Here is a 12,349-nt window from a genome sequence, read left to right as displayed (position 1 = left end):
GTCGCAGACGAATAGCTGGTGTCCTGGGCGCCTGGATCGGTTCCCGCTGCTCTCGAGAGCGTTGCCGTGGAGCCGTAGTTCTACGTTCGTGCCGAGAACTCTAGACTCGCTGGCGATCGTCGGCCTGTTCCCCCTGAGACGCGTGTCGCCGTGTCCATCCGCGTCCAGGCAGCCTCCTAGCAGGCCGGGCCCCTGCCTTCAGGGCGACTTTGTGCTGGAAGGGGGGGTGGGGCCGAGGGCGGGAGCGGGAGGGAGCCGGAGGTGGGTCCCGCGGCCTTTCTTGGGATTCGGTGGCGACGCTCCCTTCCCCCTCCGCTGGGGCCCGTCCAGGGCTGGGCACCGGCTGCATCTTAGTGCAAGTGCGCAGTGGCCACATTTTTGCTTCCCATCGTGGCTTTACCCCGATGGCCCGGTTCCCCCAAGGAAACCTGACGAAGGCTGTCTCCTCCAGGGAAGGGCAGGCCGCGGGCCGCCGGCGCTTCTCCTTGGAGAAGTGGCCGGGGACCATTCCCAAATGGAGGGACTCGGAGGGGGCAGAGGGAATGGGTCGCCTGCAACTTGTCTGTCCCCCACTCGCTCCCCCAGTCAGGACGCCTTTGGTGGAGGGGGGGGGGCATTTCAAAGCAAAGCCATTGGTAGAGTAAGCACAGCTAATAACACATGCTGCCATACTTTAAAAAATTTACCAGGTATTGGTACCACTTTATCTACCAACGAAAAGTTTAGTGCGTACTACACGGAGGGGTGGGTATGGGAAGGGCTATGATTGTATGGGTACCCTCCCCTTCACCCCAAATTCTCTCTGTGGCTTTTAAGAAATCACTACGTACTCGATTTTGAAAACGTCAGTAGCCAAAAGCCGAGATGACAGCAGGGTTTTTGGTTTGGTTTGATCTTCGTGTCAAAAATGGTTCCTAATCTAGGGAATACCGGATACGATTTATTGTAATTCCTTGATTAAATCACACAATTAACTTCTGGTTGCACCGCTTAGTTTTGTGATACAACACCACTGGGACGACTTAGGAATGAAGACGGGTGGGATTTATTGTCACCTGTTTCACTTAGCACCACGAAGGACACTTTAGTTAGTATTGAAATTAAGTTCTAAACGCTAGCGGTCTGGTTTCCCTACCGTGCATTACTTGATTTTTATGAGTAATAACTACCTAGGATTACATATGTACACATTTAATGAAAATCTATTTATCTTTTACCTATTTATGGTTTCCAAGAGTTAACTTTGCATCCTGGGTGGGAAAAACAAAATCGCAACTGGATGCTGCAAAGAGAAGCCCCTTTAGACCCCCACGTGCCTCGCTCTGCTTGGACTATTGAGAGAGATGCTGGAAATTAGTAAATGAATTTTGGTTCCTTTTTGCAAACGATAGCCTAGTTTTCTTAATATTCATAATCTAATGGAGGACTGGCAGGCATGGGTCCAGGTTTTATGTACCTGAAGCGTATGCAGTTGTGGATGTCAGGCGGGTTGGGGTGTGGACTCTTAAGGAGAAGAATCCTTGAGCTGTTGCTGGGTCTTCCTCCTGGCAAGGGAGGGTTGGAAGCTTGCTCTTTGTCAGCTTCCTGGTACATCTGCCTAGGAGGCCTGTCTGTCTTTTCTGAAAGTAACCTAAGGGAGTACACACAGGATATTTTTCCATAAACCTATCAGAGTATAGGTAATTTTTTGGATCGCGTACGAAGATCATTTCAGTTGGCACATCTAGACTGAAGTAGTTGCATCATTTTTAAAAAATTTTTTTTACAGTTGTGGGCTTTTCAGATGGAAAGGTCCTGCTTTTCATGTCCTGCAATAAGCTGTCGCTAATTAAAGCAAAGTCTTTTTAGCACAGTTTGTCTTGGGACATATTTCAAAATTCTCTGTTCCCCTTTCTTAAATTTTATGAAGATTTATCACTTTTGTCAACAAGCAAGTGTGTTCTAGCAAGGCAATGATAATTTAGAAACTTACTTTACTACCATATATAAGATATATATTCAGAGAGTGTGTGTGTGTGTGTGTGTATAATTTGATACCTATAGGTATTTTTCATTACATAAATGTGTTTTCTGATAATCTACTATTTGCAACACATTCAGATAGAAATTATAGGAGAATAAAAAGATGTGTAAGATGGGCCATATACATAAGAAGCTTATACAGTGGAAAGTGAGACATGGACAAACATAATTTAAAAATTTTTTTGAATTTTTAATTATAGTTGACATACAATATTATTTTAGTTTCAGGTGTACAACATAGCGATCAGATATTTATATAACTTACAAAGTGATCACCCCAGTAAGTCTAGTACTCATCTGACACCATACATACTTATTACTGACTATATTCTCCATGCTCTACTTTATATCCCCATGACTATTTTTATAACTGGCAATTTGCACATCTTAATCCCTTGCCCTTTTTCACCCATCCCCCAAACTCCCTCCCATCTGTTTGTTCTCTGTATCTATGAGTCTGTTTCTGTTTGTTTATTTTGTTTTGTAGATTCCACATATAAGTGAAATTGTTTGGTATTTGTCTTTCTCTGTCTGACTTATTTTACTTAGCATAATTCCCTCTAGGTCCATCCATGTTGTTGTACATGGCAAGATTTCATTCTTTTTTTGTGGCTGAATAATATTTCATTGCAAAAAAACATAGGAAGTGTATATGTCTTTTCAAATTAGTGTTTTGGATTTCTTTGGATAAAGGACCAGAAGTGGAATTGCAGGGTCATATGGTAGTTCTATTTTTAATTTTTTTGAGGAACTTCCGTATTCTTTTCCATAGTGGATGCACCAATTTACAATCTCACCAACAGTGCAGGAATTCCCTTTTCTCCACATCCTTACCAACACTTGTTGTTTGTTGATTTATTAATGATAGCTATTCTGACAGGTGTGAGGTGATATCTCATTGTGGTTTTAATTTGCATTTTCCCAATGATTAGTGATGTTGAACTCAACAGACATAATTTTAAATAAGGCAATACCTGGTAAGTTACTAAAAGAAAGTACACTAGTATATCAGGTCATGGTATATCAATCCCCCTTCTCTTTACCCACCCTACTTTTGTCAAGGACAATTACTTTTAGTCATTTTGTGTGCTTTTTCTTAAGGAGTCTGGCCATTATTCTAGAAAGGAAACAGAAAACGCCGAACAGAAAACATCTCATGTGAATAACCTCTTAAATAATGGGGTGAAACTCTGAAATTAAACTTTTACTCTTTAGTTTTATAAATGCATATGTTTGTTTCCACTTGGCTATATAAAATATTTTTTAAGATCACAAATATTAAGAATTAGTCAGATCTTTTCTTAAGCCACTAAAAATACACACTCATTCATTCAACCAATATGTCTTTTTTTTTTAAAATATATATTTTATTGATTTTTTACAGAGAGGAAGGGAGAGAGACAGAGAGTTAGAAACATTGATGAGAGAGAAACATCGATCAGCTGCCTCCTGCACACCCCCTACTGGGGATGTGCCTACAACCAAGGTACATGCCCTTGACCAGAATCGAACCTGGGACCCTTCAGTCCACAGGCCGACGCTCTATCCACTGAGCCAAACCAGTTAGGGCCAACCAATATGTCTTAAGTGGTACTATATACCAGGCTTTGATCCTAACATTGAGATTCACTATTGAATAGAACAAAGTCCCTACCCTGGTGCTGCTTGCATTCCTAGTTCAGGAAAACAAACAGTAAATAAATCAAGAAGTATATAATAACTTAGATCAGTGGTTCTCAACCTTCTGGCCCTTTAAATACAGTTCCTCATGTGACCCAACCATAAAATTATTTTGGTTGCTACTTCATTACTGTAATGTTGCTACTGTTATGAATCATAATGTAAATATCTGATATGCAGGATGGTCTTAGGCAACCCCTGTGAAAGGGTCGTTCGACCCCCAAAGGGGTCGCGACCCACAGGTTGAGAACCGCTGACTTAGATGGTGATAAGTGCTAGGAAGGGAAGCAAAGCAGGTTAGAGGAATTGATCATAATAGGGATCTATTTTATAGAAAGTGGTCAGGGATGGCGTCTCTGATGAGATGACCTTTGAGCAGAGACCTGAAGGAATTGAGGGACGAAGCACTGAAGATACCTGGGATACGAGTGTTTTGTAGAGGCAGATGGAAGAGCAAGTGCACAGGCCCTGAGCTGGGAGAGTGCATAGCAAGCTCTAGCATCAGGAAGGGGCCCAGTGTGGGTGAAGGAGAGAGGTAGAGAGACGATGGTCTCATTAAGTAAACTAACACAATCAATTCTCTACTTGCTAGTGAAAAGGAGGAAAAAATTATATTTATAAATGGTCCTGGCAGTCAAGAAGTAAATAATCAGCTAATAACGTCAGTTTTGTGTTTCCCAGAGTTTCCTCAATTGAATGGTTAGGGTCTAGTGTTCTCTTCCTTTCAATAGATTAAATTCCGCACACGCCTTAATTTAGAGACGAATAAATGAACCCATTCCAGAAGACCCCTGGGAATCAGAACTGGAGAAGAGGGACCAAGCACAGATGGTGTTTGCTCTGACAATCCTGCTTCCCTAAAACTCTTAGTTTAACTTATCACTCTTCCGGGACTATCTTAATCCTTTAACATTCGCCTCCAACAAAAATAAGGTCTGCCTTTCATGCCTTCCTCTTGACCACAGTCAACTTCTGCCAACTTGTATCTATCAGAAAACACAGGCTTGCCCATTGTTTGAAACTGAGACTTTGCAAACAGTGTGCTTTGGTTAGTTTCTCATCTTCAGTAAACTAATATACAGGCAGTCAACCGATCTGAAAAATACGAAAATGCTAGAGAACAACATGAAAATCTGGATGAGTTTTTTTAAATTGAAGACAATTACATATGTGCTCAATAATGGAAATCTCCATAGGAATAATTTAAATGACTGCTTCCCAAATTCATCTCGTTACAAAAATATCACCGGAGGCACTTGGTGAAACTACAAGTACCGAGGCCCTACCCCAGAACTGTGGAATCAGATTCTCCAGAGAGGGAACAGGGCATTTGCATTTAAACAATGTCCTGGTACTTTTATGATTGGGGTAGTTAGCCAAATAATGCTTTACGTGAGTACTTAACATTACTTCACATAATATATTTAATTTATATGCAATTTCTCAAGTGTATATTGGTGTGTAAGTGAAACAAAACTTGTGGCTTTATTTTATACTAGAGGCTCGATGCAGGAAATTCATGCAAGAGTAGGCCTTCCTTCCTCTGGCTTCCCTCCAGCACCCAGGACCTGGGCTTCCCTCGCAGCCCTGGCTTTGTCCGGAAGGTCAAATTAGCATATTATGCTTTTATTATTAAGATTTATTATGATGCTTCTGGATGAGTGGCTTCTGATAAAATAACTTGGGTTTATGAATTCTTAGGCCTCCTCTCAATGTCATTTTCTTTCATTACTTGCTGAACTGCCCCTTCTGGAAGTATGGGGTCACCTTGACAGGTCAGTATTTCCAGAGCTGCTAAAGACTTGATTTGGAGTGATGTCACCCAGGTGGGCCTCTGCTAGACACATAGCTAAACTCAGATTTTAGGCTGGATCCCACTCACCAGGGAGGTGGAATGGAGTTAGAAGGCCAGGACAATCCTTTCATTGAATTTAGATTCTACTTTATAATACAAAGACAAAGATAACAATGTCTGATCTGATGTTGGTCCCTGGTGAAATGATTTCATGGGATGTTGGTTGCAGTTTCATTTCTAGAGCTAATGGTAGCTTTAAGTATTGCCCTGATAAGATGGTAGGAGGCCTTCTGTTGGTCTATAATTAGGTCCTCTTTGAAACTGACTGGAGATCAGGCCACTCCAATGGGCACTGTGCCATGTGACTTAAGGAGGATTAAGAGTAAGTGCTAGAGCAGCCCCTGAGGAGCCATATCTAACAATTTCTACTAGACTCCCCAGAGTCAAAAGGAGAATTGAAACAAGTAGCCAGGTAAGTCAGGCATACGTAGAAACATTTAAACAGCAGCGATACCCGATAAGTATTTGTTTGAAATCTATAGATAATTTAAACAAAATTATTATTTTGATGTTAGGTTATTAAATCTTTTTAGAAAGCCTTAGATAATTCAAGCAAATGCTTCGGTTCCTCTATAGCTAGGCATACCTCTGGTTGAAAAATGAACAATTTTGTTAAATAGTATTTTCAATCTCTTCCTTCCTAGTTTGAACCAACATTGTCTTCCTCCTTTCCTCCCTTTCTTTTGTCTGTTTGCTGATGACACTTTCCTGACTTCCCTCCTGTATTGCTTAGTGGGGATCGACACATGCACAGCTTCTATGCATAGAGGTCAATGTGAATCTGATGTTAGGTGGTTGGTCAGTGACCTCAGTGTTTACATGATCAGCAACCTGTCCTTATTACCCGAGCCAATAATGAAGATGATGGCAGCAGATGATGTTGCCCCATCTAATTTACGTCAACTAAGTTTAACCTTGGAAAATGTTTAAGTTCTTCTTCATTTAAGGACAGCCTCATCCTAAATCAGTTACAGCTCTCACTCATGATACTTGGCGCTCACTTTGGGGTGTGGGCACTCTTCCCTTTCAAAAGGTATTCAAGGATTCCTGCTCAATTATTAAAAACTAGGTCTAAGCTGCGACAGAGTAGTGATTGGTTTGGCAAACATGTCCAGGAAAAATTCCTTAGCGAGCAGCAACAGGCTGAATAGGAATTTTTGCTTTGGCTCAGGAGGACTAATGGGTTGCTTAGTAATGACAGCTTGTACCTGGGAGTCCCTCAGACAGCTTCACAACTCTTCATATTTAAGCACCCAGAATTCGGATTCACCCTACGCTGCACCTGCCCTGCCTTTAGAGCAGCAATTTTCAACCAGTGTGCCACTAGAATTTTTAAAACATGCAGTACATGGCTATTTAAGTCAGGGGGGCACTGACCTTTTTTCCCTTAGATTGTCAAATAAAAAAATGACTACAGCCAACACAATAGCTGTCTGGTATGAATGCATCAAAATGATACCTATTTGTTTTGGCCAAATTGGCAAAAATACATTTTTTGGTGTGCTGCAGAATTTTAGTAATTAGCTTGTGTGCCATGAGATGGAAAAGATCGAAAATCACTGCTTTAGAGATGTCCCAGCTCCTTAGTTCAGGTAGATCGGTCGAGTTATCTGTCTATCCATCTATCCATCATCCATCCATCCATTACCAGGAAATTACATTTTCTAATGTAAGTCACTTAATGGCTAATGGTAAGAAGGTCTGAACGATAACGGGTTAAATGGGATAGAAGCAAGAAAGTATCTCTGGGGATCTATTTCCCCTCTGCCCCTCCATTTTATTGGTAAGAGGGTTAAGAAGTGTTTTGGAGACTAACAGGCTTAGAGCCATATTTCTAAAAACAATATATTTTGATGTGTCATACACAATACCAATCAAGTACACATTTTTAGAGTTCTATGGAAAACACTAGAAAAGCTGGTTCATCTCAGGGGATTTCGGTGTACATTTTGACAGTAAGTTGGGTTATGGAGACTATGCATTTGAATGGGCGGCGGGGAGGGGGTCCGGAAAGCAATCACTTATTTTACTTTATAATGAACATGGCAATGAACTTTGTGGGGAGCACTTTTCAAGTGAGCTGACTTCACTTTCACTTCTAAGGAAATGCTTCCTTGACCAGTGTGAATGCAGACGCCCTCAGAGCAGAGAAGGAAAGCAAGGTTCTCTTGTTGCTTCTTACTAATTTGGTGCCCGCCTTTCATATGAGCGCTGAATGTACAAGCACAACTAATCCCTCAGGGCCAGGGTCTTTTGTTTTTAAAGGCCCCTGACTTTAGGTTGGGCTTTTAGAAAAGGGGAAGGTGGAAGGGAAGGGAAGACTGGAGAAAGGAGAGGGAGAGAGGGAGCAGGAAGAAATGGCTTAGCCGCCCGTGAGTGGCCCGCGCTTCCGCAGTAGGAGAGCCGCCGTGCTCAGGCTGGCTTCTAGGGTGGGCCGGGAGGCATGTGGCTGTGTGTCCTCCTGGGGAACTGCTTCTAACGTGAAGCCTAGAACCCTAGATCTAGGAGGTCCCACAGGGCGGGCATGTGAGTAGCCAAGCGTCGGAATGAGAGGGAAACGTTTGACTTGAGAAAAGTGCCTGACATTCTTTCTTCTGTGTTGCATGTTGGGGTTGTAAGGATGAGTTGAAAATCTGAAGTTCTGACGAATTAGAAAAAAATATGCTGTTTTCTTTTTTGTAGGGAGATTGAAAACAGGGGACACATTGCCTATTTCCTCCTTAAAATATGAACATGAGGGTATGAAATACCCGTTTAAGATTCTGATCACATTAATGTGAGTTAGTGTGGACTTTCCTTCCCACACTCACCCCAAATGGGTGTTTTTAGTCCTCAGTTAAGTGAGCCCATAAAATAATTTCTGTACTTCTTGGGTCTAACTTTTCTTTTTTTTTAAATATATATTTTATTGATTTTTTTTACAGAGAGGAAGGGAGAAAGATAGAGAGTTAGAAACATCGATGAGAGAGAAACATCGATTAGCTGCCTCCTGCACATCTCCCACTGGGGATGTGCCCGCAACCCAGGTACATGCCCTGGACCGGAATCGAACCCGGGACCCCTCAGTCCGCAAGCCGACGCTCTATCCACTGAGCCAAACCGGTTTCGGCCTTGGGTCTAACTTTTCAAACAAGCAAGCAACACAGGTAGCTTTTGCCTCTTTCCTGTATTGCCAATAAGATCGGAGGAGTCTTCTTTCATTATTTTTCCCCTGTAAAATGAAGTCGAACTAAATGATCTCTGAGGGGAATCACCTGGTGATTCCTGTTCTCCCTCCAGAGGGGTCTGGGCCGGGGGCAGTGGGCATGGGCAGGGGGGCTGAGGGCTCACAGAGAGGGGCGGATGCTAGCAAGGTGGGAGAGCGCAGGGCACAGTGGGGCCTGCTTCTGCCCACATGCCCCCACGCCCCTTTACCAAAATAAAAGGTGGTCTGACGAAGATGACACACAGGCTTCTGGCAGTGGGAAGATTTCAGAGGCCACATGGATTTCAGAAGGACAGCGAGGTGGTGAAATCAAGGTTTTACTTGTCGCAGAGGATCCCTGCACAGCCTCACTGGGTTGGTAGATAAAGGGCACAAAAGCAAAGCACATAGAAAGGCCTGGCAGGTACTCCGAGAACTCTCCTGGCGAGAGTCCAGGAAGCCCATGCTAGGCAGGCTCATGGAGTGAGAGTGAGGCGATAGCAGAACGGATGGGACAGGGAATGACATTTAGTAAGCCCGAACCTTAGGCAAACGGACAACTTGGCTTCTCCCGCCCCCTTCACCCCCCTCCTCCTCCCTTTCCTCTCCCCTTGCTCCTCCTTGTTCCCCTCCTCCTCTTCTCCTCCTCCCTTCCCACTTTTCTTCTCCTTCTCCTCCTCTTAATAAAACCTAATTTAGCGACACCCACGGCCAGACAGTAGTGCCAAGCCAGTAGTTTAGTAAGTGTTCAGAGAAGGTGTTAAATGATATAAAGATAAGAGTAGCATCTGCAGTGTCACTTCAGTTACACAGTAATATATTATTTCACGTCAGAGCACACAGTAGCCATTTATTTAGGTCAGGAATAAAACCTTCTCTGGTACCCTATTGTGTGTAGGATTTGAAAGTTTCTGAATTGGATTTTCTCTGCAGTTCCAGGACAAAAGAGGCTGGAGCCCCTGGGAAGATCTCCTTTTGAAGGACTTCTGATAGGTTACAAGACCTCTTAAGTATATTTATGCTTCCTCTGCAAACCATGATTTTTTCTCTGCTTTGTAGTCTTGGTGAAAATATGTATGTCTCACACATTTTGAAAACATTAAAAAGGACAAATGCCTCAATAGACATATGGTTAAATAATACATGTAGATAATTCATAAGAGCTATAAAAGTGGTTAATAAACATATGAAAGAATATTCAGCTTTATTAATAATCCAGGAAATACAGATTATAGAGCAGGGAAGTTTCAAGTTTCCCTCTCAAATTGGCCACGATTAACAAAACTGGATTTTGGAGAAAATACATTTCTAGGAGGATCATAAATTATTACAAACTTTGTGGAAAGCAGTTTGTCAAAACTGCTTGAAATGGGCCAACCTGTTGACACCTGAATTCCAGTTTTAAGGATTTATCTATTAATCAGGCTATTAATTGTAGCATTATTTTTGATAGTGAAAAATCAGTAAAACAACAAGTGCCCAGCTTATTAGGATTATAGAAAAATGACAGGAGGGAAGGTTTATGACATTTATTAGAATGCTTACAGGCATTAAACATAAAGAATAAAACCACAATAGGTTAAAAGTAGTTTGCTCTTCATAGAGAAATTATAGGTGCTTTTGTCTCTTATCTGTGCCTCTATATTTTTCTAGTTTGCTGAAGTGAACTTACACTGCTTTTGTAATCAAGGAGAAAAATGTAAAGGTTTTTTTGTTTGTTTGTTTGTTTTTTGGTTAATCCTCACCCGAAGATATTTTTTCATTAATTTTAAGACATGGCGGAAGGGAAGGGAGAGACACAGAGAGAGAAACATCGATGTGAGAGAGACACATCAATTAGTTGCCTCCTGCATGCACTCCACCAGGGCCAGGGATCAAGCCTGCAACTGAGGTATGTGCCCTTGACCGGCATTGAACCTGGGACCTTTCAGTCCATGGGCCAACACTCTTATCCATCGAGCCAAACCGGCTAGGGCTAAAGGTTGTTTCTTAAAGTAGTCATTCTGCCCTGGAGACATTTAAAAATAACACACACGTATCCTAAATAAAGTGGGAAAGCCTGCCGGCTGGCTTTGGATGGAATGGGTCTGGTGCCTGCAGTGGTCCCTGCCTGCCTCCCTCCTGACTCAGCCATGGCACACTGCGCCTCACTTTGTGGTGCCTTCTGCACTATGCCTCACGCACCCGCAGATTAGTTTGGTTTGTATCTCAACAACCTTGTCTTTCTGGATTTGCCCACTTATCCAACCCAACTGTTTTTCAGTATAGCACAAAACAGGTGTGGTAGTGTCCCACCTTTGTAGAACTCAAAGCTGAGGCATGACTAAGGAGAGAAACCCCGTTTCTTCTCCCCAGGAGGCTCCAGGTGGCTACCTAGCGACCCTTGGAGAAGATTCTCTGCAGGGAGGTTACCTTCCAGATACCACCTCAATGTTCCTGGGACAGACTCGGTGGTGGGTCCACGTGGTGTTTACTCTTTTGGAGGCATAGGGAGAGCCTGGAATATGACTTTCTGTAAAAACAAAAAGTAGTTGTAGGCAAAGTTGAGTTTTTATTATTATTATTATTTTTAACAATTTATTTTTTCCATAGTGTAGGCTTGCTTTCCCCCGGAGGGCCAAGTGTGTGACTCATCAACCTGCTTCTACAAGCTGGTACATAGATCATGCCAGACCCGGGCTGGAGTCTGTTAGTTAAGCTGAAGGAGATTGCATCACTGCACGTCCTGCAGGCAGTCTTTAATGGAGGCTTTGTCGCAAATGTGAAATGATTTGCTTATCAACACATCCAAGGAGCATCCACAGCAGGGAACAAAAAGTACACGATGTGACTTGGAGGGAGAAACTGGCCTCACGGGATCCTGACGTTGCCAAATCATGTCAGGAAAAAGAAAATTAAAAAAGGGAGGTTTCAAAAGAAATGGAAATGAACTTTGTCAATGTGAGCAAAGCCAGAGCAGTGTTTGGCTGCGGGAGTTAATGCAGTTTGTGAAACAGAGAAGCATTAGGTCTGCCTTTGGGTTGTGGACGCAAAAGTGAAATTGGCATTTGCCCCTCTCTCTTTCACACTCACCTGGCACCCCCTCCTGCACACTTTAATTCTCACTGGGCAGGAATTCACCGGGTCACAAATACTGTAGCTCACATTTTCAAAAACCATGATCTTCTTTGGATGTTCGAAGTATAAATAAAGGCGCAGATCCTGATAGGGCTGGTGGAAGAAGATGAGGGAAGGGCTATGTTTTGTCTTTTTATCCTGTGTGTACCGTCAGTTTTAGTAAACAACCCAACAACTGTGGTTTGTGTTCTATTCAGCCACACAAAAACCACAAATGTGCTCTCAAATTTTGGCACACAATTCACTGATCTCTTTTAGTATCCTGACGTTGCAGTGAACTGGGGTAGCCATGATAGCGTGGCTTCTCTTTCCTTTCCTCATTCTCTTCTCTTTCCTCATTTAAAAGACCCACCTGCTTCTGTCTTCCTGATCCTCCCTAAACAATGAAATACCCATGTGCTCGGTGCCCCGGAAACATTTAATTACAAGTTGCTGAGTTTTCTCCTGCAGCATACCCACGCGTGGCCAAGGGAACCAAGTTGAATGTATTA

The 12,349-nt window shown here is 42.7% G+C and overlaps 1 protein-coding gene across 7 annotated transcripts in view; it reads left to right on the top strand.

Annotated features, from left to right (window-relative positions):
• The window catches only part of GRHL2 (grainyhead like transcription factor 2), a 117,779-nt gene that overhangs the window by 1,270 nt on the left and 104,160 nt on the right, over window positions 1-12,349 (top strand). The gene's annotated exons all lie outside the window — the stretch shown is intronic.

Source organism: Myotis lucifugus, unplaced genomic scaffold, assembly GCF_000147115.1.
Source record: "Myotis lucifugus unplaced genomic scaffold, Myoluc2.0 scaffold_385, whole genome shotgun sequence".
NCBI classification, from domain to species: Eukaryota; Metazoa; Chordata; class Mammalia; order Chiroptera; family Vespertilionidae; genus Myotis; species Myotis lucifugus.
Note: the sequence above shows the minus strand (reverse complement) of the source record. Positions and strands in the feature narration are given on the sequence as shown.